Source organism: Rhipicephalus sanguineus, chromosome 8 (genome assembly GCF_013339695.2).
Source record: "Rhipicephalus sanguineus isolate Rsan-2018 chromosome 8, BIME_Rsan_1.4, whole genome shotgun sequence".
NCBI lineage: Eukaryota > Metazoa > Arthropoda > Arachnida > Ixodida > Ixodidae > Rhipicephalus > Rhipicephalus sanguineus.
The window spans coordinates 146,414,642-146,442,109 of record NC_051183.1 but is presented as its reverse complement, the minus strand read 5'-3'; the positions used below and the strand labels follow the sequence as shown (position 1 = coordinate 146,442,109).

At 47.2% G+C, this 27,468-nt stretch overlaps 1 protein-coding gene across 1 annotated transcript in view; it reads right to left on the bottom strand.

The window, feature by feature from the left end:
• LOC119402385 (uncharacterized) overlaps positions 1-27,468 on the bottom strand; it is a 736,276-nt gene that overhangs the window by 580,175 nt on the left and 128,633 nt on the right. Inside the window, exon 2 of the mRNA XM_037669521.2 lies at positions 21,346-21,431. The gene's annotated coding sequence lies outside the window, so the exon portion shown is untranslated. The remainder of the gene's footprint in view (positions 1-21,345; positions 21,432-27,468) is intronic.

Sequence of the window (27,468 nt, the reverse complement as noted above, 5' to 3'; positions counted from 1 at the left end):
ATTCACGGAGGGAACCACTGAATAAATAGAAAATAAACAATTGGCCTAGTGTGTTCAAGCATGTCCAACACACTAGGCCAAGAACGAGTTTTACTAATGTAATGTGCGTTGTCAGTGCACCTCAAGTAAGACCAGATGGTCGAAATTTCCGGAGCCCTCCGCTACGGCGTGGCTCATAATCATATCGTGGTTTTGGAACGTAAATCCCCACAAATTAATAATTATTTAGTTAAATGCCACAGCAGAGCAAGGCTTATTAAGTACTGAGGTTGCAGGACGTGTCACATGGCAAAAAGCAGAGGCAAGACTGAATTATCGAGTTGTGAGAGGGCGGTATTTCGAGCTTGGTGTGCACAACGGACATCGGTGCGTTGGGAAGAGGCTAGGAAAGCTTTTAAAGAAAGCACACGCTCTAGCACTAGAGCACCAGCAGCTGCTTGTGCTAACAAAGTTATCGGTTCACACGTCTAAGCTATACGGTCTCAGAATAAGCCATATTGTGTATCGTAAGGAGTAGCCTCCCAAGTTAAACACCTTGCCGCTGGAAGCAACGAAAAGCAGCATCTTATGCACAAAATATCAATCAATCAATCAATCAATCAATCAATCAATCAATCAATCAATCAATCAATCAATCAATCAATCAATCAATCAATCAATCATATTGTATTCTGTATTGTAAATGTAATGGGCGGTTATAATTATACAGGTAGGACCCCAGAGCCCTTTCAAGGGTTGTGGCAGGGCCCGTTTTTTTAAGAGAAGTGGTTGGTATCAAAATACAAGGCAAGACAATACAAATAAAAACAAGTAAGTAGAAATAAATGAAAATCTTACATTACCTTTGTTACAAACGCGTGAACAACATTCTTTTCTTCTGTTATCTCAATAACTCATGTAAGTTCTGTCGATGAACGCAAACGAGTTCCTTAGAAAGTAAAACGATGGGGATGAAGTAATGCTACAAGGTAAAAATGTGTCACAGTTTAGCGGCAATATAAGAATAATGAGTGTAATCCATAGTGAGTCCTTGTGTATGGTACGCATAATGGCGCAGTTAAGGTATACAACGTAGTGAGGTTTGCGGATTTTGGATATGTTAACTTTATTGACGAGGATAGATCGTGAAGCCGCCGCCGCTGTGGCCCAGCGGTTATGGTGCTCGACTGCGTACCCGAAGGTCGCGGGCTCGATCCCGACAGCGGCGACCCCATCTTCGATGGAGGGCAGAATTGCTAGAGGACCGTGTACTTGGATATATGTGCACGTTAAAGAACCCAGGCGGTCGAAATTTCCGGAGCCCTCCATTACGGCGTCTCTCATAATCGTATCGTGGTTCTGAGACGGGAAAATCCCAACAATTATAGTTATTAAGGTAGAACATAGTGAGTACGTGGATCTTCGTCATGTTAACTTTATGGACGGCAATCAATTGTAAGGTTTGTTGAAATACTTCTTTAGTTTTTCCATAACTCCGGCGAGCCAGTTCGAAATTCGACTCTCTACATGCAAAACGCTCGGCTCATCAACGATGAGCGGCAGTTTTCGTCCGAAGCATCCCAAGCGACGCAGTTAACCTCGGCGCGTAACAACGCATGCCCGTCGCGTTCACCGATTGCGCCGCTTCGTCATGGCCTGTTCCACGCTGAGGCACCGTCGGTGACGCCCGGGAGACAAGCGCTCGTCTCCTATTAGGGTAATGCCGTCTAACGAGCGCTGACGCTTCGTCCCGTGACGAATGCGATGCGACAGCGCGCGGTGAAGCGTTGACGCCCGTACAGCGAACGGCGGCCGTCGCAGCATGCGAGCGACAAGCGACACCTCGGCAGCTACGACGGCGCCGATGCGAGTCTATATAGGCTAAGGAGTGAAAGCACGCATAAACGGCCGCCGCCGCTCGCATCGTCACGCCTTGTTAGACCGTATGCCGTGCGACAAGGAACAGTATTATTGTGCGCGCGGCTGCTGGCGCGGCGCGACAAGTCGGCGCTGTACCCGTAACGACCGCGATAAGCATCTAAGACGAGCTCGTCTATGCAGCGAATCTTGCAGCCTGTAGCACTTGTGCTGCCTGCCTTTTAAACGCTGTTGCCTTGGGGGGAACGTGCTTGCCTATAGCCCTATATGGCTTTAGATGAACCTCATGATGAAGAAAATTGACACAGTCCCTTAAACAATTGCCTAAGACGACTTGAAGGAAAACGCCCTCTTCCTTATTTTTCTCGCCCTTTGCTTCCCCACCCCTTCCCTAATGCGTTGTGCATCTAATGTGGTTTTATACTGCCGCCCGGATCGGAGGAGTTGAGAGCTTTCCGCACCTCGCGTGGATTCGCACTGCCTCCATGATCCGCCATTCTTTGTCGGTAGAAAGGGTCCTGGAACACAGGCTGAGTCCGTCTTCAGCACAGAAGGTGCTGAAAGCGTTGTTGCGTTTTTTGAAGGACCACCGTGCTTAGAGACAGACTATAAGCCGTGTCGAAATGTACTTCCTTTTCGTCCCTTTTTTTCTGTAGCGTCTCTTTTCTATTGTCCTTAATTCCTTAACTGGCTATCCTCCCTGTCCTTCCGTTTCTCTTTTCCTCCTAACATTTCCGCTTGTTTCTTCCTTCTTCCTTCGTTCTTTGACCACGCAACGATGTCGTGTGATAGTATCACTACGAGACTTCATGTCATGAAGCTATCATGACGTCGTGCCGACGTTATGATGATGCCACGATGACGTCATAATGATGTCACAAGTTTTGTCTATCTCTGATGCCATGGTGCCAAGTTATCGCTCGGACTAAGTTGGCGAGACTTTCCGAGAGGTTACACGACAGTTGCGAGACCTGAACGTCTCGCTATTTCTCGCGCCAACCTCACGGAGCGGAGCACCAGAAGAGCCCTGTAAGGCTATCGCATTAAATGTGCCACGGTCGTTGACTTTATAGAATTAACATTTGTCTTCCATTTGGCAGGTGTACTATCGTCAGGTTGACGCTAAAATTTCGCCTAGAGGCTATTCCACAATCGCGAGAATCTTCGCAAAAGTACGTCATTCGACCAAGAGGCAGGCGTGCGCATGGTGGACGATGGACCCATGGTGCGGGTAACGACAATGCGTCTGCAAGGCACATGCTACAAAAAGAAATCGCACCATGTCCCGCTAAAGGGGACCGTGAGGCGATGCGAAGCAGCGTTTTGGCATGTCGAGCCCGCGTTTCAGAGGGGGAAGTAGAGAGGGGGAGGGGGAAAGTGGAAATGGGCAGATGAGAGAGATAGTGGACGAGAGAGGGGAAGGGGAGAGGAGGTGTGGGGAGAGGGTTTGCGCATGCTCACTAAGGGTGGTCACGCCGCACACCGCCACCACCGGATTGAACTCCGCCATAAGATGCTTCGCATCTAAAAGAAATTGGGCCGAAGCCACTGAATAAAGTTTGTCAAAGTGAAGCCGTTCTTTCCCGGTAGACTTGCTGTAAATATTCCACAGAGAAGCTGTGTTCATTAGCTGTACTGGTTTTACTTGGGAGTTTCAGCGCTGGAGCATCTACTTATTCACTTTAGTAACTGTTAGGGCTCATGCATCATTGCATATATTGTTTTTATTTGTGGTTGCCATTGCTCCAATTGTTTTGGTTTATATTATATGTTTCTGGATTTAAATACATGACGATGTTTAATGTGCCACTCTTGATGTCTAAACGTATACATATAGCTGCGACCGCCTATGATATCAGTGTACACTTCCAAGTGAGCGAGCTAGCGCTCTCTTTCTATTCTCTCTTTTATTTCACCAGCTCATCCATTTTCCCACAGTGCAGTGTAGCGAACCACAAGGGCCTCTTTTCAAACTATCTTCCTTGCTCTCCTATACCAGGCAGAATCGTGACTCCTTAGAGTGTTTACGTTTTACGGCCTGTACTTGTAAGTCTTCATTTGCATATCTCGCAACATGCTTTGCCAGAGATCATAACAGCCGGCTGAAGATACTGAGGGACAAGAAACAACTTAACGGTTACCTTAATTATATTTTCCAGTGGTTTCAACCGAACAATGAGCAAGACTGGCCCATCGGTCGAAACCGCCGGCAAATGAAATTAGGATAACCGGTAAATTCGGTCAAACAACCTCTAAGATGACCTTGCGATTCAAACATACGGTCTCAAGCATTAGCTTTGCTATTATCGCACTGTTTGCGAAGACGGCGCAATTTCGTCATTCAAACAGCTATCGACGCTAAGTAAGAAAAAACCCGAAGAGTGCGTTTTACTTCAATACTTGATAGCCTTAATTTGAAGCCCTCCTTACAATATGTCTCGCTGCAATATCAGCTTACGCCACAGCCGACGTTCCTACATTTTTCCTATTCGTAGGCGTAGATCGGCAATCCCACTCCTAAGTCGACTCACTCCGACTCACTCAGACTCAGAGCAGGCCGTGAGTGTGAGTCCGAGTAGACCCGGTTGAAGAAAGTATTGGTGAATCTGTGTCTAAGTGAGCCCAAAGCGCAAAATATATTTCTTCAGTGAGTCTCAGTGAGCTCCACCTTTTATTGCCGACCTATGGTTCTATGTACTCATATTCAGCATTACTATCAGCCTTATATCGGCTTACGTTATACACAAGCTATTCACATATCGTGCGCCACCTCAATATATACTGATCAGAGGTGTGGGATGCCATGCCCTACACCCGCAAACTCTTTCACCGGGTCTTGACAAAATCTCTCGTGTGATTCGCGTATTTCATAAAAATGTTCGTCTGGATTGAAACCACTGATAACTCGTTTTCGAAGATACAATACCGAAAGGCGTATCGTACAGCACCGATTATGAGAGATATTGGCATTAAAGATCATTGACACCATGATCGAAAAAGCTAATATTACGCTAAAAGACTCATGAGTCGACTCACTCAGGCTCACTCAGACTCAGGTGAAGCCGTGAGTCTGAGTATGAGTAAGACCAGCTGAGTAATATGTTGGTGAGATTGAGTCCGAGTGAGTCCGGTTGAGAAGAAGTTTAGTGAGTCTGAGTCCGAGTAGAACCGGTTGAGGAAACTTTTCGTGAGTATGAGTCGGAGCGAGCCCTCGGAGCAAAATATATTTCTTCAGTGAGCCTGAGTGAGCGACAATTTTTCTGTCGAACTATGTTCGTAGGACAACATTAGCAACGCTGCATGGTGTACAATGTCTAGGGACTTCCATTCGATGTTCGAATATAGGCGAGGAATACTGACCGTTGTTCTCATATTGATCCAGTAAAAGCTTGCCCTAAGCGCGTCGAAGGTAAAGGCACGGAGGTAAGCGGCTCATAATACTATTGGGACTTTCAGGCAGTGTACACGGTAAGAAAACAACGTAAGATAAATTCAAGCATACATTCTCCAGAGGCCACTAAAAGCTGTTTCACGTACCGCTAAAAGCTTTGTCATTGCGCGCTATCAAACTTGCGCCCATTACACTGTAGTCATTACTTGAGGTGCCGATATCGCATGTGAAATAAGCACTCCTTTACAAAGTACTTAAGAGCAATAACGTCGAGGGCGCGAGTTCGATTGCCAGCGACAGCGGCCGCATTTCAAAGGTGGTGAATTGGCAAAAGCGCCTCGTATTCAGACCCAGGGGTAAATTAAGGAAGCCCATGTAGTCTAAATTAATCCGTAGGCCGCCAATACGGCACGCCTGATAATCATAAGACATAACGAGGTTTTGGCTTGTAAAACTCCAGTAATTATTCTGTTTCTTCTGCTTGCTATTATTATTATTATTGTAGAGAAGCCTTGGGACATGGTAATGGGTTACCCTCTCCAGCGCCTTCTAGTGGGTCATCCTCTTTGGTTGCTTGAGGAAAGAACGCCGCTCGCGCATGGAGTTCGTGCCTTGCCGTGACTGTCGCCATTACTCATTGTCGTTGAGTGCTGTCTATTAAACACCTTAACAATTTGGTGGAGAGTGCTCTGCTCCCATTCAATGCCCCTGGAGCTCCGATCCCGTACCTTGCCATCTACCATGCCTCAAGACGCCGCCCAGCAAACGCCTCCTCTCGCAACGAGCACATGTCCCGGTGTCCCCCGTATACGCGACCCACCTATCTTCACTGGCGCCGATAGCACCGACGTGGAGGACTGGCTCGCAATTTACGAGCGCGTCAGCATCCCCAACAAATGGGACGAAGAAGGCAAGTTAAGCAACTTGGTGTTCTACCTCGCGGGCGTAGCAAGCTTGTGGTACAACAACCACGCGTCCGATTTTGCGACTTGGGCCGATTTCAAGACCGCCGTCATCAGCGTTTTTGGCCGCCCAGCAGTTCGTAAGCTGCAAGCCGAACAGCGCTTACGTGAGCGATCTCAGCAGGCCGGTGAATCGTTCACAAGTTATATCGAAGACGTCCTCGACTTGTGTAAGAAGGCCAACGGAACCATGTCTGAGTCTGACAAGATCCGGAACGTAATGAAAGGCATTGACGACGATGCCTTCACCATGCTGCTCGCCAAAAACCCTGGCACAGTGGCCGAGGTCATAACGCTGTGCCAGAGCTACGAGGAGCTCCGCCGGCAGCGTTCGATGACCCGTCGCTCCACATCACGGAACGCAGAGCTTGCTGGCTTGGCGGCAATATCTGACCAGGCCGCGTTGCTGGCAGAAGTGAAGTCATTCGTGCGCGAGGAAATTGCACGCCAGATCTCCCTCCTCGCCTTTGCCCACCCGCCGCACGTTCAACAGTCGTCGACCACCCTTCTTCCTCCTCTCCGCCGAGCGATTGATCAGGAAATTGCGGAGGTCATGCCTGAGTACCACCCGCAACCTCCGGCTCCTGCGCCTCAGAGTTACGCTCAAGTTGTCGCCAGGGCGCCCCAAGTAATTCCTGCGGCTGCCCCAATGAGTTACGCCGAAGCCGCCGCTAGACCTCCGTTCTTTGAGGCGGGTGTGCCGGCTACATATGCTGACGCCATCCCTCGGCCCCGACTGCAGCCAACTATGCAGTCATTTCAGCAGCCGACTCGTCAATCACGTACTGCGACATGGGCGGGACCTACCCCGGCGAACCGATGGCGCACCCCCGACAACCGGCCCATCTGCTTTGCTTGCGGTTACGCCGGTCACGTGGCACGTTATTGTCAACGCGTGCAGCCGCCTCGAGTCGCGTCACCTGTCACCAGCCAGTCAAGCCGTGCATTCTACGACCCACCTCCACCTATGTCGCCGACGTCACGCCCACCTCCAGCTACTCGCCGCTCTCCGTCTCCCCGACGTCGGTCACTGTCACCCATGCGGCCTCGTTCGGTCGCACGAGAGCAGGAAAACTAGTCGTCGCCTTCCAGGAGGCAAGGGCTGCGACGCTATCGAACTGTGAAAGCCCTCAGCGAAGTCCATCGAATGTAATCGACGTGCTTGTGGACGGTGTTCGCGCTTCGGCCCTTATCGATACTGGAGCCGCTGTATCCGTTATGGACGCAAAACTTTGCCGCTTACTTCGAAAAGTGATGACGCCACTTTCTAGGATGTCCCTTCGTACCGCGAGCTCCCAGAGTATTCATCCCACAGCAGTATGCACTGCTCGCGTCGTCATTCAGGACGTTCTGTACGACGTCGAGTTCATCATAATTGCGGCATGCTCTCACGACGTCATCTTGGGATGGGATTTCCTCTCCCGCCACGACGCCGTAATTCGTTGCGCACCAGCCGAAATCGAACTCTCACCGTTCTCACATTTGACGCCGACAGACAGTCCATCGGCAATGAGCAAGATCCTCGTCCAAGACGATACGAAAGTGCCTCCAAACTCGTCAACGGCTGTGTCGGTCTACTGCGCCGGTCTCTCCGACACCACTGCACTCCTTTCGCCATCTGCCCGCGTCTGCACTAGGAAAGGGTTGCTGGTACCTTTTGCGACCGTGCGAGTCACTCAGGGCAGCACCACTATTTTTGTTACCAACCCATCCCCGTGCATTGTTACGTTGGTTCGAGGGGAATGTCTTGGCAAAGTGGAACCCGTTGAAGACGCACAAGTTCTGGACGCACCCGATGACTCGCACTGTACCAGTTCCCGCACCATCAGTGCTGTTTCCACGTCTGATTCGTCACCTACTGATGTATTTGGTCCCTCCATTGCTGACAACCTTACGTCGGTCCAGCGTTCGCAGCTTCTGTGCTTGTTAGATGAATTTCGTCATTCTTTCGATGTCGGGCAAACTTCCCTCGGCCGCACGTCCGCTGTTACGCATCGCATCGACACTTACGCCCAACCACCACTGCGGCAACGTCCATATCGCGTGTCTCCCACAGAACGCCGGGTAATTAACGAGCAAGTGGACGATATGCTTCGACGCGATGTAATTCGGCCCTCCGACAGCCCATGGGCGTCTCCTGTTGTTCTCGTTACGAAGAAGGACGGTTCTGTGCGGTTCTGTGTGGACTACCGACGGCTCAACAAGGTCACCCGCAAGGATGTTTATCCACTGCCGCGAATCGACGACGCGATTGACAGCCTCCAAGGAGCAGAATTCTTTTCATCTCTCGATTTGCGCTCGGGGTACTGGCAAGTACCCATGGCTGATGACGCTCGACCAAAGACAGCCTTTGTCACGCCCGACGGCTTGTACGAGTTCAACGTCATGCCGTTCGGTCTGTGTAACGCGCCCGCGACCTTCGAGCGCATGATGGACACCGTTCTGCGTAACTTGAAATGGCACACGTGCCTGTGTTACCTGGACGACGTCGTCGTCTTCGCTCCGGACTTCTCCACGCATCTCCAACGTCTGCAGCATGTTTTGACACGTTTGAGCAACGCCGGCCTCCAACTGAATCTGAAGAAGTGCCGATTTGCGGCACGGCAGGTGACAATCCTCGGCTACGTCGTGTCCAAAGACGGAATCCTTCCCGATCCGGCCAAGCTTCGGGCCGTGGCCGAATTTCGCAAACCTACGTCCGTCAAAGAACTGCGCAGTTTCGTCGGACTGTGTTCATACTTTCAACGCTTCATACGTAACTTTGCCACCATCATATCGCCGCTGACGAAGCTCCTTGGAAGTAACGGACCCCTAAATTCGTGGTCGTCCGAGTGTGACGACGCGTTCGCAAAGCTCCGTCGTTTGTTGACGTCTCCTCCCATACTACGTCACTACGACACTACGGCCCCTACGGAGGTACACACGGACGCCAGCGGTGTAGGCCTCGGCGCTATCATTGCGCAACGCAAACCAGGGTTCCCAGAATATGTCGTGGCATACGCAAGCCGTACGCTTACCAGAGCCGAGACCAATTACTCAGTCACGGAAAAAGAGTGCCTGGTGATCATATTGGCCCTTACAAAGTTTCGACCTTATTTGTGTGGTCGCCCATTTGATGTCGTCACCGACCATCATGCACTATGCTGGCTGTCGTCATTGAAGGATCCCTCAGGCCAGGGTTGCCAATGGTGGCTACTTTTCGCCAAATTGGCGAATTTGAGAGGCCCGGGGCGACCTAAAATTATGAATGGCGACATGGCGAATTTTTGGCGATTTTCGGCTTAGGTCTCCACTGAGTAATGCATCCTAAGTTCAGTGTCTCTCCAATGAATGAGCGGCAACATTCCCGGTATTTTTCTTGGTTTTAGAACCACGAGTAGAACGTGCACATTACGCGTCATTCGGTATGTCCGTCCTGTAACTCGTGTGTATCTCCTCAATTCATCTAAATGCAGCACGTACTCGAATGTTCCCAGCGACATTTTAGCAAAATGCAAGTCAGCGGACTGCCCCGCAAACCACGAGGGGGCAGTGTTTGACTATAAGTATATAGCTTTAGGAGCTTTAAGCTTCTCTAAAGTTTAGCTTCTGAAGGGGCTAGACGACGGGTTGGCCGCGTGTTCCGACCATTTGTTCCGCCAAAGCTCCAACTGTTCTGAATAGCTTGGCGACTTATTCACTGTTGCAGTACCCCCAATTTAGCTTATTTGCTATATAACAATAACATATAACAATAATAACAATAATATAACAATTGCTATAAACATTCTACATTGTCTACCTGTTCATTATTAACGCATCAGATTGACACGTGTAGATATAAGTGACTATAAGAAAGGGTCGGTGGCATCCTTTATCATATCTGTTCACACTTAAAAAGTGTAAGTCTCACTAATGATCGGTTCCTGCAAGAATTCTGTCGTGTTACCGTCAATGAACCTTTTAATCCTTGTAAATCATATAAAGGTACGTAAAGCTGTCTACAAACAGCACTTTCACGGTTTTCGCCCAAGGTTTACCACACTTTTACCTTTGAAACGAGCCGACAGGGATGGAAGGATATCATGAGCGCTTCATTCATTCACCCTTGCCCCACCACGCACATCTTGCGGCTAGTCGGAGAAGCAGCACCATGCACTCCCATGGTGAAGCGGGCGATACAACTGGCATTGAGAAACGTCAATATAATTTAAGGGTCTTGGATAGTGCTGTATTCTACGGGGCTATACGTGAGTGGAAAGTTTTATTACTATGTATGCCGCACATATCTAGGATGGCGACTTTTTTGGCGAAATTTGTAAAAAAATGGCGACTTTTGGCGACTTTTTGCTCGTCGTTTGGCGACATTTTCTCGAACATCAGTGGCAACCCTGCCTCAGGCCGTCTCGCCCGCTGGGCCCTTCGCCTGCAGGACTACGACATCCGCGTGCTGTACCGCAACGGACGCCAGCATGCTGACGCCGACGCCCTCTCGCGCTCTGCCTTGCCTGACGACAATGCCCCCTGCACAGTATCTCACATAGCTGTTGCTTCAATCAGCGTTCACACCATCGCTACCGAACAGCGCAAGGATAAATGGATCACCTCGCTGATCGACTTGCTCACTAATCCGACGGCAACACCATCCACTCGCGCGTTACGTCGTCAAGCCCACCATTTCGCCGTTCGTGACGACCTCCTGCACCGACGCAATTACAACGCCGACGGCCGCCAGTGGCTACTAGTGATACCCCGCAGTCGGCGTTCTGATATATGCGAGGCCTTCCACTCCGACCCGCAATGCGCGCACTCTGGGGTATCCAAAACTTACCACCGCATTCGACAACGATACTTCTGGCGTGGGATGTACCGCTACGTGCAGAAGTTCGTTCGCTCCTGCCTCGATTGCCAACGCCGAAAACCTGCAACGCACGTGTCGCCAGCAGGTCTACAACCATTACCTTGCCCTAACCGTCCGTTCGGGCGCGTGGGCATCGATTTGTATGGACCACTTCCTCTGAGTTCGGCTGGTAACCGCTGGGCCATCGTCGCTGTTGACCATCTAACGCGATACGCCGAAACCGCCGCCCTCCCAGCGGCTACAGCGCGCGATGTTGCCTCTTTCCTACTACACCGATTCATACTGCGTCACGGTCCACCCCAAGAGCTTCTCAGCGACCGAGGCCGTGTCTTCTTATCGGAAGTCGTGGAAGCCATTCTGAAAGAGTGCCATGCTGTTCACCGCAAAACTACTGCTTACCACCCGCAGACGAATGGCCTAACCGAACGCTTTAACCGCACGCTCGGCGACATGCTGTCAATGTACGTCGCCGCCGATCACACCAATTGGGATGCCATTCTGCCCTTCGTCACCTACGCCTATAACACCGCCCATCAGAGCACTACTGGTTTTTCACCGTTCTTCTTACTGTACGGAAGGCACCCGTCGCACACCATCGACACGATACTTCCATACAAGCCGGATTCATCTGAGTGTGCGCCTATTTCTGACACAGCCAGGCTCGCTGAAGAGTGTCGCGAGCTTGCCAAGACATGTACGACGCAGGAACAAGAGCTGCAGAAGAGCATTCGCGATGGCACCACCACTTCTGAGCCCACGTTCCTTCCTGGAGCGCTCGTATGGCTCTCGGTCCCTACCACTGCAAGTGGCCTTTCTGCAAAACTGCTGCCGAAATACGAAGGCCCATACCGGGTCGTCGAGCGCACATCCCCGGTCAACTACTTGATCGAACCCATCGAGCCAGCTTCGGACATGCGCCGTCGAGGGCGCGACATTGTCAACGTGGAGCGCCTCAAGGCCTACTATGACCCACTCATAGTGACGAGCTGTTAGGTCGCCGGACGGCTCCCTTTTCGTACCCGGGGTAATTGTAGAGAAGCCTTGGGACATGGTAATGGGTTACCCTCTCCAGCGCCTTCTAGTGGGTCATCCTCTTTGGTTGCTTGAAGAAAGAACGCCGCTCGCGCATGGAGTTCGTGCCTTGCCGTGACTGTCGCCATTACTCATTGTCGTTGAGTGCTGTCTATTAAACACCTTAACATTATTATTATATATTATTATTATTATTATTATTATTATTATTATTATTATTATTATTATTATTATTATTATTATTATTATTAGGCACCTGTGATCCCTCCAGAGCTGGTGAACGTTGACCGATCTGTGACCTCCAAGCAACCTGCTTACTCTGAACAGCCTCTCTCCAAAATTATTTCATCTTCGAATTCGCCGCCAGCTGATGTAGACACGTCCGAGCGTGTCAGTGTGATGTCTGTGACAGCCTCTTCTGCAGCGGTAACTGAGGGTGGAAGAAAGAAAAAACCCGCCTCGTTTGGAGCTATGAAGACATCCACTATATCTGTAGCTCAACAACCACAATGGCCACAACGGCCAAAGGCTATTTTTGTTAAGAAGCTGAGCGCGGACACCACTGCTGCTGACATCAAAAAACATATTGCTTCATTGGATAAGTCTCCCATCTCCTGCCGGCGACTTCAAACGACATTCCAGTCATATTCTTCATTCTATATCGAAGTCGACGAGGAAACACTACAACGCCTGAATGACCCTTCAATGTGGCCCCTCGGATGCCTCTTCAAGCCATTTCGCGGGGAGCTGCGCGATGACATGCTTCATCCCTCTGAGCTAGTGCCTGGAATCGAAAGTGCCGTGTAACGTAGACATATTCTAACAAAATGCTGGGGGTCTGCGTACCAAGACACTCGAGTTTATCTCTAATGATCTTTCATCTTCTTTTCTCATTATTGCTATTTCTGAAACCTGGCTCGGCACTGAAATTCCCTTATCGGACTTTTTTCCCCCGACCTACACCACCTTCCGCCGTGACCGAGATTTCAGTGAAACCAAACAGAAAGGCGGTGGCGTGCTGATTGCCATTGACAATTTGCTGAAGTCCGTTAGACGGAAAGACCTAGAAACTATCGAAGAATCGATCTGGCTAGAAATCAACCTTGAGCGCCGTGAAAAATTGTTGATTGGATGTTTCTATTTACCGCCCAGCATTTCCCCTGCGTCGTTTCATGATGTCATGTCTTCTATTGAACTTGTGATATTTTCTCATAGTGGGCACATAATTATTGTTCTTGGGGATTTCAATGCACCTGGAATTGACTGGAGCACGCTTACCTTTTCTCATTACAATCATTTCATAGAGAAAAAGTGCAGCCTGCTCTTGGACTTTCTGGCGTTTAATTCCCTACTGCAAAATAACTCAGTTGTCAATTCCAGTGGCAACGTCTTAGACCTGTGTGTGTCAAACGATCAACCCCTTGAAGTTTCCCGCTCCAACATCTCTCTTGTACGTCCGGACAAATTCCACCCACCACTTAACGTAAGATTATCTGCATCAGCCGAAACAACGAGCTACAGCAGTTACGTAAACAAATCTCCAAGATTTGCGTTCAAGCGAGGTGATTACACGGGCCTCTATCATCACTTGTCCACCGTTGAGTGGTCACAGGTTAAAGTGCGTTGGCGGGCTAGTTGGTTGTTCATGCTTAGTTTCCACAGCGCGACTGGACGCGGACGGAGAAGGAACACGCAAACACACACACAGCGCTGACTTTCAACTGGAATGTTTATTTTTCATATGCACGTGACGCTTATATAGACACACGCGAGCAGGTGCACACAAAACAAGAAACAAAAGCAGGACCCAAACGCGCATGTTCTGCCGCAATCACAACCAGTTGCCACCAACCTAGAGTGACGCATCCAGATATCTCTTTTCCTTATCTGTTAGAGACAAGGATGGCATGCTGACACATGTATCATTCATTTTATCAATTTCATACGCATCAATTTCATTTTATCAATTTCATAGCATCAGAGTGACACTCGAAGGAAAAAGCTCGCAGTAGTGCCCTACATCCACACCGTATCTCACAACCTGAAAAGGATTGCGAGAAGGTCCGGTGTGGACGTTGTTTTTTCCGCGCCCGTGCGACTGCAGGGACTTTGCAGGCGAGTGAACGCCGAAAGGGAAAAAGAAAATGCTTCGTGTTCCACTAAACATAGGGAGAAGTATGTTGCCTGCGCTAAAGACGTTATTTATTCCGTCCCGCTGTCATGTTCCCGTGTGTACATTGGCCAGACCGGCCGGTGTGTGAATCAAAGGTTGCGCGAACATAAGTACAATGTCACGAAAGTTATTTCCGGACACCTTGCCATTCACTGCCAAAGATGTGGCTGTTTTCCAATTTTTGATAAAACTAGTATTCTCAACAGGGCAAGAGATCGATTGACTAGAGAAATTATTGAAGCGTATGAAATTGATAAAATGAATGATACATGTGTCAGCATGCCATCCTTGTCTCTAACAGATAAGGAAAAGAGATATCTGGATGCGTCACTCTAGGTTGGTGGCAACTGGTTGTGATTGCGGCAGAACATGCGCGTTTGGGTCCTGCTTTTGTTTCTTGTTTTGTGTGCACCTGCTCGCGTGTGTCTATATAAGCGTCACGTGCATATGAAAAATAAACATTCCAGTTGAAAGTCAGCGCTGTGTGTGTGTTTGCGTGTTCCTTCTCCGTCCGCGTCCAGTCGCGCTGTGGAAACTAAGCGGTCACAGGTTATTGACAAACCAAATGTTGATGACCAGGTTGATCGGTTTACGGAGCTTGTACTGAGCAGCATGCTTAATTTTATTCCCTAGTATACACCTAAACAACGTAAATATCCCCACTGGTTCTCATCTGAACTTATCAGTGCACTGAAGCATAAAGATCACGCACACAGGAAATCTAAATGTTCTCCATCCAGAGAGTGGAAGGAAGAGTTCAGCTTCTTTCGAACTCTCTCTAAACGCCTATATAAACGGGATCATAGTTCGTACATTCAATTCTTAGAAAAAAAACATGGCTGATCCCTCCGTCATAGGAATCGGTATAACACGAAAGTTAAACGTGTCTTCACAGAAGTAGTGCTTATTGTGTAGTGATATATGAGAGCTTGTACAACGTCTATTCGTGTTTGGCAGCTATAGCACCGTTTGACGTGGATGCACCCATGTTGACAGCATGTCTATCGCGACGACTAACGCCCATGATCATTATTAAACCGTTGTGGTAGCTGACGGTGTGAACATATATTTGGACACAGCGAATCGTGAATCCCGCGTAAGGATGATATCAACAAGCTCATAATCAACACTGGTACCCGGTATGCGCTTCTTCAAAGCGTCGTCAATTAATGAGAGAAACGGCACGGTGTGCGCTTTCTAGTAATGGGTAGCCGACGCCTGTGCTCATGCATACATAACACACACTGCGCTTCAGCAACACGGGAGGTAGAGGTTCGTAGCCTGAGCCGCAAACGCGTGCGTCCCGCTGGCCTCTGTCTCGCAGGCGCGGCTCTCGCTCCACCAAGGCACGACATTCGCCCGTCGAAATCGCGTCCTTTCTACAACGCATATTGCAGCAGTTTTGTTAGTCGGTGCTCTCACAATTGAAGCAGTCGGCCGCGGAGAAATCCCGTTGGTGCACGGGGAAACTGCACTACTCCGATGAGCCGACGCACGCTAACACGAAGCCAAAGGCAAAGAACTTAACTGCGTCAAGGGTGCATCGGCGACGCCAGCGCGGCCAGTCTACCTCTCTGGTATCGAGACGCTTTAACCATTACCTCCGATATCGCCTGCAATCTCGGAGGAAGCGCTAGTAAGTGTCGATCGTGAAGCATTACTTCTTGTCACACCTCACAGACGGCGGCACCGCCCCGCTCCGCCCGTCGCGAAAGAGAATGTGTGAAAGATATAAGGCGCGTTCGCGCCGTGTCTAGCATCTCTCGAGTTAGCTTACTCGGTAAGGCGTCGGGCGCTTGCCGCCGCGGCCGCAACGTCGTGGGTTCGATTCCCAGCGGGGTATGCTTTTCTTGGTTTTTTTCTTTCTCACCCGTTGGCGTCCATTTTATCAACGTCATATCCGTGACGGATGTACTTGGTGGACCCCGGCATAAAACACTTTCGTGTTAAAAAGCGCCTCTGAAAGACCGGCTGAGTTTTGGAAGTATGTACGTAAACGGTCCAGCAAAAGCGGAGAGTCCTTCAGACTACTGGACTCAAATGGGGTAGAAGTGCATGCAGTCGCTGACTGTTTTGCCACGCATTTCTCATCCGTTTATAAGATCTCAGACTCTAGCACTGATATCAGTCAGCAGTCCAAGGCAGTTAGCTCATCCAGTGCTTTGTCGCTGGATGAAAATCTTATCAGCGAATGCATTAAGCGCTTAAAACCATCCTTATCATGTGTCCCAGATGGCATCCCCTCCACCATACTAAAAGCTTATGGTAGTATATTTGTCCCAGTACTGACTACGATATTTAATAACTGCCGGGACACTTCCACATTTCCTAGCATGTGGAAAACTGCTCCTGTTTTTCCAGTTTTAAGTTGGGCTCTAAATCAGATGTTTCTAATTATCCCCCGATTTCTCTACTATGTGCCACATCAAAGATCTTCGAACTGGCTCTTCACAAAATATTGTCTCTTGGTGTGAACAACTCATTGATTCCAAATCAACATGGTTTTCTTGCTGGCCGCTCAACTACCACAAATCTTGCTAGTTTTATGACGCAGATCTCCACACCTATTTCTCAGAGAGGACAGGTTGACGTAATCGACTGTGACCTGAGCAAGGCTTTTGACGTAGTCAGCCACACACTGATTATGGTTAAACTTGCACACTTTGACGTTGACTTGTCGATTGTGAATCTCTTGCACAGCTATCTGCTCAATAGATCTTGTTATGTTGCCGTAAATGGCCAAACCTCTTCTTTGTATAATGTGACTAGTGGGGTCCCTCAAGGGTCGGTATTAGGCATGACACAGGTTGAAAGCGCAAAAAAAAAGACGAAGACAGAGAAGAGGCTTGACACACACGAGCGCTGACTTACAACAGTATTTTATTCGGAACCAGGCAACCACATATATAGCACGGAAGCCGTGAGACATCACGTGTGCGCTGTCGGCACAAAATTCATCTCCCGACGCAAGAAACATAATTCTTTCCTAGAAAGAGCAATAGACGGTTGTGATACACATGCGTCGCGTAATCTATCAATTAACTCCGCCTCAATAATCTCGCGGGTTAGCCTATTTCTATTTCTACTCACAACTGAACACTCGTCGTAAGACGGGTCACACGTGGTCATAACAGTGCAAGATCTACAGTGTGCATCTAAAAACCCCCCTCTCATCTCGGATACGTTGTAACGATGCTCCCGGAGCCTATCATTAAGGCATCGTCCACTTTGGCCAACATAATAGCTACCGCAAGTCAAAGGCAGTTGATAAACTGTGCCTTTTGCGCAGTCAACGAAAGAATTTTTGTGCTTCTTATCACACTCACTATTCTTGGGGGCACACACGCTAGTCAATCTGCACAAAGATCGCAGTTTATCTGGCGCAGAAAAAACAACTCTAACGCTTGCACGTTCACCGATACGTTTTAAACGGTGTGAAAAACCGTGAATGTACGGAATAACTGCTAGTTTACTTTTTGAAGGCGGAGAAATGATGTAGAAATTCATGTAGCCGCCTTTCAACCTGTGTCATGCCAAACCAACAAGCCCAAACAGCTACCCTAGCGGTATTAGGCCCACTCCTATTTTTAATTTACGTTAATGATGTTTCTTCCGCCATTCGTAATTCTTCTTTCCTCTTGTATGCCGATGACATCGAGATTTTTAAGGAAATTCATTCACTTAACGACTGTCGCTTGCTGCAGTCAGATTTGTGTTCTTTTTCCGAATGGTGCAACGGCAATAACCTTTCTCTGAATACCTCAAAGACAAAATTCATGTCTATCACTCGCACAACATCTAGCGTGTCATTTCAATACTCTGTCAATTCTGTGTCGTTATGCAAGGTTTATGAAATCAGCGATCTTGGTGTTGTTGTTGACAGCGCGTTAAACTTTTCTTCTCATGTTAAGCGTACTGCTATGCGGGGCCTTCGTTCTCTCGGATGTGTTTGTCGAATATCTCGAGAAATCAGGTCTCCCATGGCCCTACACAAATTGTACACGGCAATATGCCTTCCACAACTTGAGTATGCGTCCGTGATATGGAATGGCATTGCTCAATCCAGCCGTAACACCATTGAACGAGTCCAGAAAAAATTACTCAGCATATATAACCATCGCTTTGCTAAAAATGACTCTGGAGCTCGTTCAAATACTGCTGAATCATTATCACTGCCATCACTTCACTGCCGACGAAATCGTTCTGATCTCTTATTTCTTTACAAGCTAGTCCACGGTATCATATCCTGCCCTGTACTTCTCAATTGTGTTAATTTTCGAATTCCGCGTAAGTTAACCAGAGAGAACAGACCGTTTCATGTAGCCGCCTGCTTCTTCCAACACTCTACCGTTCACAGAATACAAAGTCTTTATAATATTAATTTTCTTGATCTTGACGTTTTTCATAGTCCACAATCACTGTTTATATCCGAGCTTTGCACTGTTTTGACATAGTATGGCACAATGTACAAAGTCTTCCTTTCTCCGTCTTTCCGCATAGTTGTATATATGCAATCTAATTTTTTATTCCCCTTCAATATTTCTCATGTTGTCTTATTTTACTCCTCCCCTTTTGTGTTCATTTCTCTTTGTCTACGTGTTTTTGCTCTTTTTATTTCTGAAAACTGTCTGTATTGCATTGTTTATTTTTATTGTTTTTTTGCGCGCGCCTGCACAAAGACCTCACGGTTGTTCCTGGGCACGTTAAATGATTGATTGATTGATTGATTGATTGATGATTGATTGATGATTGATTGATTGATTGATTGAATACTATTATTGTTGTTGATGTTGTTATTATTATTACGAGCACTAATTCTCTGGGCCGGGCAATAAAGCCTGAAGTATATTTTCTTTTTTGAATGCGTATCGTAGCGTTCATGTTCAAAAGAATAAAAAGGAAAGGCCCGTTCGAAATCCATCCAAGGGCCGCCCGTCGTGCTATCATAACGGCCTGAACGTAGGAGTCGCTGAGTTGCGCGCAAATCCGATTGTTATTTCCACAAGTTATCATCGCGAAGCACACACGCTTCTCGCGTTATCAACGTTCTGCTGACGTTTCGTTTCCGTCAACACCTCGAGAAAGTGTTCCGGTACCGAAAAGAATACTAGCAAAAATAAGCAGGGCTTCTCGCTGACTTGGGTGTTACTTTCCTTAACCAACACCAGTGCACAAGAGTTCTTCGTCTACGCAGTGTCGCGGAAGAACCAACTTCGTTTCTCCGCTTCGTCTTCGAGGAGCGAACAAATGCCGTTCGATGCAACGGCCACCAAACAAGGCTCCCTAAGGTATATACCGACAAAGAGCGAAAGTTCTTAGCAGCCCGCTTATTTCTCAGCGCGTTCAATAATAATAATAATAATCCCTCCGTTCACAACGACTGGCAGTGTCAATATTTCAGCTCGGCGCAGCAACGGCCGCGTGCTTATCGTTGCAAGGCACCGTTTGAAACAATAGCAAAGGCTCGCGCGCCATCGGCAAACCTCGCAGTAACGCTCCGCAGTCGAGTGCTCGACTGGGAAACTAAAGGATCGATGGCACAACTGCGCGGCGCCCGCCGCATCAGGGAGTCGTTAGTACCTGGCATATTCTCGGGCACGTACTCGCCCTTAAAGAAGAGCCCTGCAGTTTTTCGAGTGCGCTTCGCGATGACGAGGAGCGTGACACAGCAGAATGTCACGAACACTCCTCCATCCGTATCACAAGGCAAAGCCCGGAGGTAGAACTTTTCGACGCTTCAGAAGTGAGGCACGCTTGGGTAAGCGGCGGTGGCGGCCCGTAACGCTAAGACAAAATTGTGGGCGGTGAGAGAGGCACGACAGGAACAGATGTGGGGAGGTATTCGAAAAGAAAGCTTTTTGTCGCCTGGTTGAGTTCCTTCATCTATAAACTGCCCTCTGTATATGCAAGAGAGCCCTGCGTCAGACTGGTGAAATTTCATGCCACCGCGAAAGCCACCTTACAGCGAAGTTGTCATTCAGCGAAGTAATTAACAACGACGATTTACTTTTCCGTTTTTTCGTTCTTCTTGTAGATAGACGTGTGCGTCATAGAGAGCGCAATTTGTTTTACGATACATGACAGGCAATCTTGCTTGATACGCGCACGACTCAAACAGCCTTGAGGTACTACTCTCGTCTCTTGAAGAGCTTTCTACGGGAGCAGATTATGCATTGAAATTTTTAAGTTAATGGCATGGAAAATAGGAAAAGGATGGTCAAGTTTACATAATTTTACCATTTTTACAGTTACCTTTTCACTACTGCAACTGCTTTAGTGTCACTGTTGTGAATAACGCGTAAACTTAATGAACCGCGTGATGTATAAAAGCAGTTCAATGCACATGCTTGCTCGTGTGTTGCTTGTGCGTACTTGCTCAGCGGAAGCATGCAACTCGTGTTTCAGCGAAGGGAGAGAAAGAATTTCTCTCAATACAATAGCACTGTTATGTTGTTGGGATGCTACTCATACTCTATGACACCAGGTATGATGCACTGTTTGCTAATCAGTGCATTATTACTTAATAAATACGTACATAAAGTATTCATGAAATAAGTTACAAGCTTCGCAACATCCTTTTGCGGGTGCAAGCGCTTTACTTTGTTCCCATAATCATCGGACCGATAGCCAGGGAAGGTTGGTTCACGGTCCATTGTGATAAATAAAACGTGAAGCAGACAGGTCAGGTGCAGAATTTAAAAACACAGTATTCCGGGACATTTATTGATTAATAACAACAAGAAGCATTCTGAAATACACCTAAATCATCAACGCAGGTAAATTAGAGATGCTGATTATCGTGAAAAAAAGAAGTTGCTACATTGCTTGAAATCTCGCACTGTCTAAACCTGTAGGGGCAAAATATTTCAGGTTTGTGTGCGATTGAATTCAATTACCCATTCGTTATATGTATTGTGACACTTTGGTAAGTTGAACCTTTTGGTAGGTACAAACTGCAACACAATGATAACTTTAATCGGACTGCGCGAAAACCCGTAGAAGGTTTGCGTGTACACTTCTTTTATCAGTGGACGATGTACGTCCAACGCCCGGTTGCAACACGTAATGCAGAAACGCCAGTTCCACTTACCGCAGCCTTTCATTCTGTCTTAGAGAGAGTATGCCAGGCGCCGCGATGCTTGGAGACGTCTCGAAAAAATACAGGCGCCAGGAACTCTGCAAAAGTGATAAATTAAAATAAAATATTAAAATCTCTGACAAGAGGATGTGCTTAGACGCACATAAATTTGCTGACCTCGCTTACTACCACCAGAGCCAATCATTTTTAGCACCCTTGAGTGCCAATATCATCCTACTTCTAGACCATGTACTTGTATTCGAAGAACAATGAATATCGCAGGATGCATTTCAGTCCATCGCAAGAGAATTGCGATCGATGCCTTCATGCGATAAATCCTTAAATCAATAAGCAACAATAAGTACACGATAACTCCCTAAATCTGTCTTTCAATCGTCTATTAAATGACTACGTCAGAACGATGTGAATGTGACAGTTGAAGGCGAAAATAGCAATACGACTATAGTCCGAGTGAAATAATAAGCAGGAGCAAATCAGCTCCGCCAAACCTCCAAGGTTTAGAATAGTTTCGTACCCACCACTGTGGTCCAATGATTTTGGTGCTTGACGGCTGACCCGAAGGTCGCGGGATCGAATCCCGGCCGCGGCGACCTCATTTCAGTGGCGGCAAAATGATGGAGGCCGCGTGCTTAGATGTAGGTGCTCGTTAAAGAAACCGAGGTGGCCGAATTTCCGGAACCCTCCACTACTGCTTCTCTCATAATCATAGCGTGACTTTGGGACGTAAAACCCTAACAATAAATATTGTTATGAGGGAAGTTTCAGAATGAGAATTTTGTTTTAATCAGAAAAAGCGCCTACATGCAGAAAGGAGTCCCAACGCATAGTGCTACCAGGGGACCTCTCCTGTAACTTACGCCTTAAAATAATTGCTGACAGGACGCTAACAAACGTTTCTTCTTCATTTTTAGTGGACCAGTGGTGAGTAATGGGAATTTCCAAATTTATGTAGCACAAACTAGCTGAGTATTCTTCCGCACATAGGACGGACGAATTTAATCTCACTAGCCATATGCAGCTTTCCTGTAAAATCACCACAAAACGAATTTGCTTCTAAGATTGACACGAAATCGCGACGACAAAGTTCCCGGACGCTGGGAATTTTTTCATAGCCAACAAGTGCACCTGGCCGTAGGCAGTGCACCCGGCTATAATTAAAATCTTGAAAGGATGGCTGCACTTGTACAACGTTGAAACATATAATATTTATCTTATTGTCACGTTAAGCGGGGAGATTAATGGAACGCCTCATATCAAACAGAATCCCCTGTTTGCTCTCTGCGCTGGCGGCATTTGTTTATCTGTGGCACGTGTGAATGGATATCATCTTTATTTTTTTAATTCGCGCAATACGCCAACAAAAAGTTTATTATACGCGAGAGACTCTTCTGTTCACGCCATGCTCACGTTGATCACTGAATGATTCCGTCACCTTGCAAATATGAGCGTCGGCGGTAAATAATGAAAACCTACTGCCTTATGTCCTGTACTAGAAACAACCCGCTTCGTTTTTCAATAAATATAATACCATCGTGCCGGTTCGGCAGCTCCGAGCATATATGAGACGAAAATATGTACATACACCCCACTAACTGAATTGAGACCAAAAAAGGCAGTGCTGTGTATCTTTCTTAGTATTTTTGAAATTGCCGCGTTGTATTTTCTCATTTTTATTCATTTCTTGCTTTCTGAGCTTATTGCACTTGTTGACCCCTACTTCTTTTTTCTTTCCTTCAGGAAACCGAATCTAAATGGCAGGCACATGTTTTGACGCTGCCTACTAGGGACTACGTAGTTCCTAATCAGTAAAAATGAAGTAAATTGTCCTTTGAAGGGGGCCGTAGACTTAACATAAAAAATTTGAAGTAATTTTGTTGAGCCAATAGCGCCAAAATACGATAAATACACTTTGAAACACGTGACGTCACGTGGGGAGATTTCGGCGCGAAATTTAAAAATGAAGCATTCAACTTGATTTTCTCCTCTATTAATAAACCTATGATGGCGAAATTAACGACATTATATATGTATACAGTTCTCAGAGCGCAATTTATCAATCCAAACCGATTCACTGTTTGTCTTTAGTGTCTCGAAGTGGCTCGAAGTCAAAAAGGGATGTGAATTTGAATGCCAACAGCGAAAAGCGAAAGTTAATTAAGAAACCGGAAATGATTGTAAGACAGCAAATGCGTAACCGGAAGTCAGATATGTTTCCAACAGCACGGTTTTTGATATGAATTTCTTCGTATTCTTTTGTTTAAATACTTCTTTTGTTTTTCTTGATGTATATTTAGGTGAAACATCGCACTTCTATTTCGCACATCAGAAACAATCCCACCTTATATGGATAGCGTATAACGAAATTATGAGGCAATGTCTTCAAAATGCGAAATATAAGATGATCTTTGCAAAATGGACCCCCTACGCTAGTCGTCTTAACAAGAACAAAACGCGCGTGCGGTGCTGCATTTATGACATAGAACCATTTTCGCTTTCTCATGGATCAGACATTTCAAGTGTTAGCGCTTGTGATACGTGCCTGTATATTTTTTACCTTTCGTTTCAGACCTTCTTTTCGTTGTTTTACAGCGAAAGCTGTTATGAGATCATTTCACCGGCCGTTTTTGGCGCCGTAGTTGTCCGCCGCCGCCGGTGTCCGTAACCAGTATCGCTCGAAATAAGAAAAAAAAAATAAAAAAAAATTCCAGGATGGAACGAGGTTCGAACCTGGGCCCTCTGCGTGTGAGCCCAGTATTCAACCTCTGAGCCATGCCGGTGCTTGAAACTGCTTTGCAAAATGGTCCTATACAGGCTTCATGTCGGGAAGGAACCACATTAGCATATGCAATATAGCATGGTAGAAAAGTAAAATAAGCACCAAGCGTCGCACAACGCGAATTCTGTAACCAGGCGTCACACAATGCGAATTGCGCAACGAGTAGGTTGTTGAATGCTTCCAACACATTACAAAGGACTCTGCCATAATTCTTCATCGTCATCAGGCACAGCATCAACAAAGTGCGCATAATGCCTTACATGCGTTTAGCAGGTACCAACGCTCTCCGTAGAATGACGAAAAATGGCACAGTGCCTGCTGCCCTACTTCTCAAAAATTACAATGATTTATAGCGTAGTGGGTTCCTCACAAGTGCACTTGTATTGGTTGCCAAGGAAGCCCATAAGCGCATGATCCACTTCCTCGGGGTCTCAGTAAAATTACACTGATTTATAGCGTAGTGGGTTTCTCGCAAGTGCACTTGTATTGGTTGCCAAGGAAGCCCATAAGCGCATGATCCATTTCCTCGGGGTCTCAGTAAAGTTCTTCGCCACCCCCCCCCCCCCGTCTCTCTCCCACGTCAACGTATGTTATACAGCATGACGGGAGAGGGAAATAGTGACCGGGCGTCACCCAATGCAAATTACGTTAACTGGTGGGCCGTTTAAAGATTCCAACCCATTACAAAGGGCTGAGCCATAATTCTTCATCGTCATCAGTCGTCGCGTCAACAAAGTGCACATAATGCCTTACAGACGTGTAGCAGTTGTCTCGCTTCTCCGCAGAATGACGAATAATGGCTTAGTAGGTGCTTCCCAACTTCACAAAAATTGTGATTTATGGCGTAGTGGATACCTTTCTAGTGTACTTGTATTGTAGCCCCAAGAGAGCTTAACGGGCTCTAGAAACGCCGCTCTTCCAGCTTTCGCTGTGACTGTGCTGCGGTTTCAGCGCAGGCCTGGCGTTTTTTTAAATGTTCAGGCTAGGGTATCTTTGGTTGATTTGCCCCCTTTCAATTACACACGATGTGAACGCTCACTGAAGCACTTAAGAAGCTTATTTTTGAATCAATGTTCTGCTTGATCGTTAGATCGAGATTTACCCTTCAGTGCACAATTTATTACGAACTATTTCAAACGAAGTGCGAAATAAGCTACACGTATCGGTGATGGCATTACCGAGGTCTTTTACCGGCACCTAATTGCAAGCGTGTTCCGAGTGATTATTTACGCCATATTTTCCGCACCGGCGAGTTCGCGCTTCCAGGCTGCATTAATTATATAAATACCATGCAACGCTCCCGACTTCCGATCAATATTTCTATCACTTCTAGCAATTTTATATAACTTCTTATCTAAGCCCTTTCATTCGTAATTTCTTGTGTCGACCGAATAGCGTGTCCGCAAAGCGAAAAAAAACGAGTGAGATAACAAATTTCTGATTTAAACAAATCATGACGGTTCAGTCGGAATTGCGATTAGGGCGCTATACGTGAATAAAATAAATAATGAAAACTCAGTACACGGGAACCAAAGGGTACAGCTGCTGTTCTCACCTGCACACAAGCCGTAATGTTACACGTGTCTTGTGCGGCACCTCTCTGTCCTTCACCCATCTCTATCTCCCTCTTTCTTTATTTGCGATAGCGTGATTGTTATATCGACATCCTCGCCGCATTTTCGCCGTCACCATCGGCGCCGCCATGACGTTACACATGAAGTCCAAATCGATAACATTGCCCCGCCGGTCGTATGCTTTGTGTGCGAGTGAAAGCGTGCGAGCGCCGCCAGCGAGCGAGACTGAAGCCGTGAGGAAGCGCACCGGCCTTCTTCCGTCAAGCGTGGTGCCCATAGGGGGGCGGAAGGGGGGTTGGCTCTAGCAGGAACTTTGTTCTGCAACGCGTGGTCGCGCGCTTTATCCTCAGAGAGATGCGCACCGGGCTGATACAACTGTACTACAGCGCTATTAGTGTTATGAGAACCACTGGACTTAACGAAACTTTATGAATGACTCCTCTCTTGGTATGTATGTATGTATGTATGTATGTATGTATGTATGTATGTGTGTGTGTGTGTGTGTGTGTGTGTGTGTGTGTGTGTGTGTGTGTGTGTGTGTGTGTGTGTGTGTGTGTGTGTGTGTGTGTGTGTGTGTGTGTGTGTGTGTGTGTGTGTGTGTGTGTTCCTGAGTGTACGTATTATTTTTGTGTATATGTGATCACTGTATATATCCTAGTCACCACCCGACACGTGGAGTAGCAAGCCAGGCGATAAACCAGACTAACATCTCCTGGGATTTCATTAAAGATTGTTATCTCTCTCTCGTGCTTTTCTCACCGCTCGGTTTAACATGAAGTGAAATACAGCACGAAGGACGCTTCGCTCGTTGCAGCGGTCACGTTTCCTTACGACGGCGTTTTGCTGAGTTACGCCAGGTTCGACGCTAAAAGAGTTAGCTGCTATCCTTAATTCGTATTCGGTCAACTTCCAACACCTGTGTTTATTTCTAGGCACACCGGGTTTCCTCCAATTTCCACCAGCAAAACGCGGCCACCATGGCTAAATATGCAACCGCGTCCTCGAGCTCAGCAGCGCCACAGCTTACCTGATAAGCTGACACCGCAGGTAGCATACACGTCATAAGTAAACGATATAATAAAGGTGAACTGTTGAAAATCGCGTGGTAGTTCCCGAAATGTTGTCCATAGTTAGAGGGACACTAAAGAGCAACACGATTTTTCTCATATTAGTGAATTACTCTTTCACGACACCAAAAACACCACGCTTGCTGCGAGAAGACGCTTAGTAAGCGAGAAAACGCGCAAAAACAAAATGTGCGTGGCGACGCCACCTTGAAGTTTCCACACCTTTCGCCGGGACGTCGCATGATTTGACGGTGCCTACTAGGGACTACGTAGTTCCTAATCGGTAAAAATGAAGTACATTGTCCTTTGAGGGGGCCGTACACTTAACATACCAAGTTTGGTGCAATTTTGTTGAGCCAATGGCGCCGAAATACGATAAATACATTTTGAAATCCGTGAATTCACACGGGGAGATTTCGGCGCGAAATTTAAAATTGATACTTTCAACTTGATATTTTTCCGCTAATAACAAACCTATGATGGTGAAATTAACGACATCAGAGTTCTCAGAGCACAATTTATTGGTCTAAGCCGATTCACTGTTTCTCTTTAGTGTCCCTTTATTGGGCTCTTTTGGTGCTCCTGTCCGCGAGGCTGGCGCGAGAAATTGCGAGGCGTTCAGTTCTCGCAACTGTCGTGTAATGTCTCGGAAAGTCTCGCAAACCTGGTCCCAGCGATAACTTGACACCATGGCATC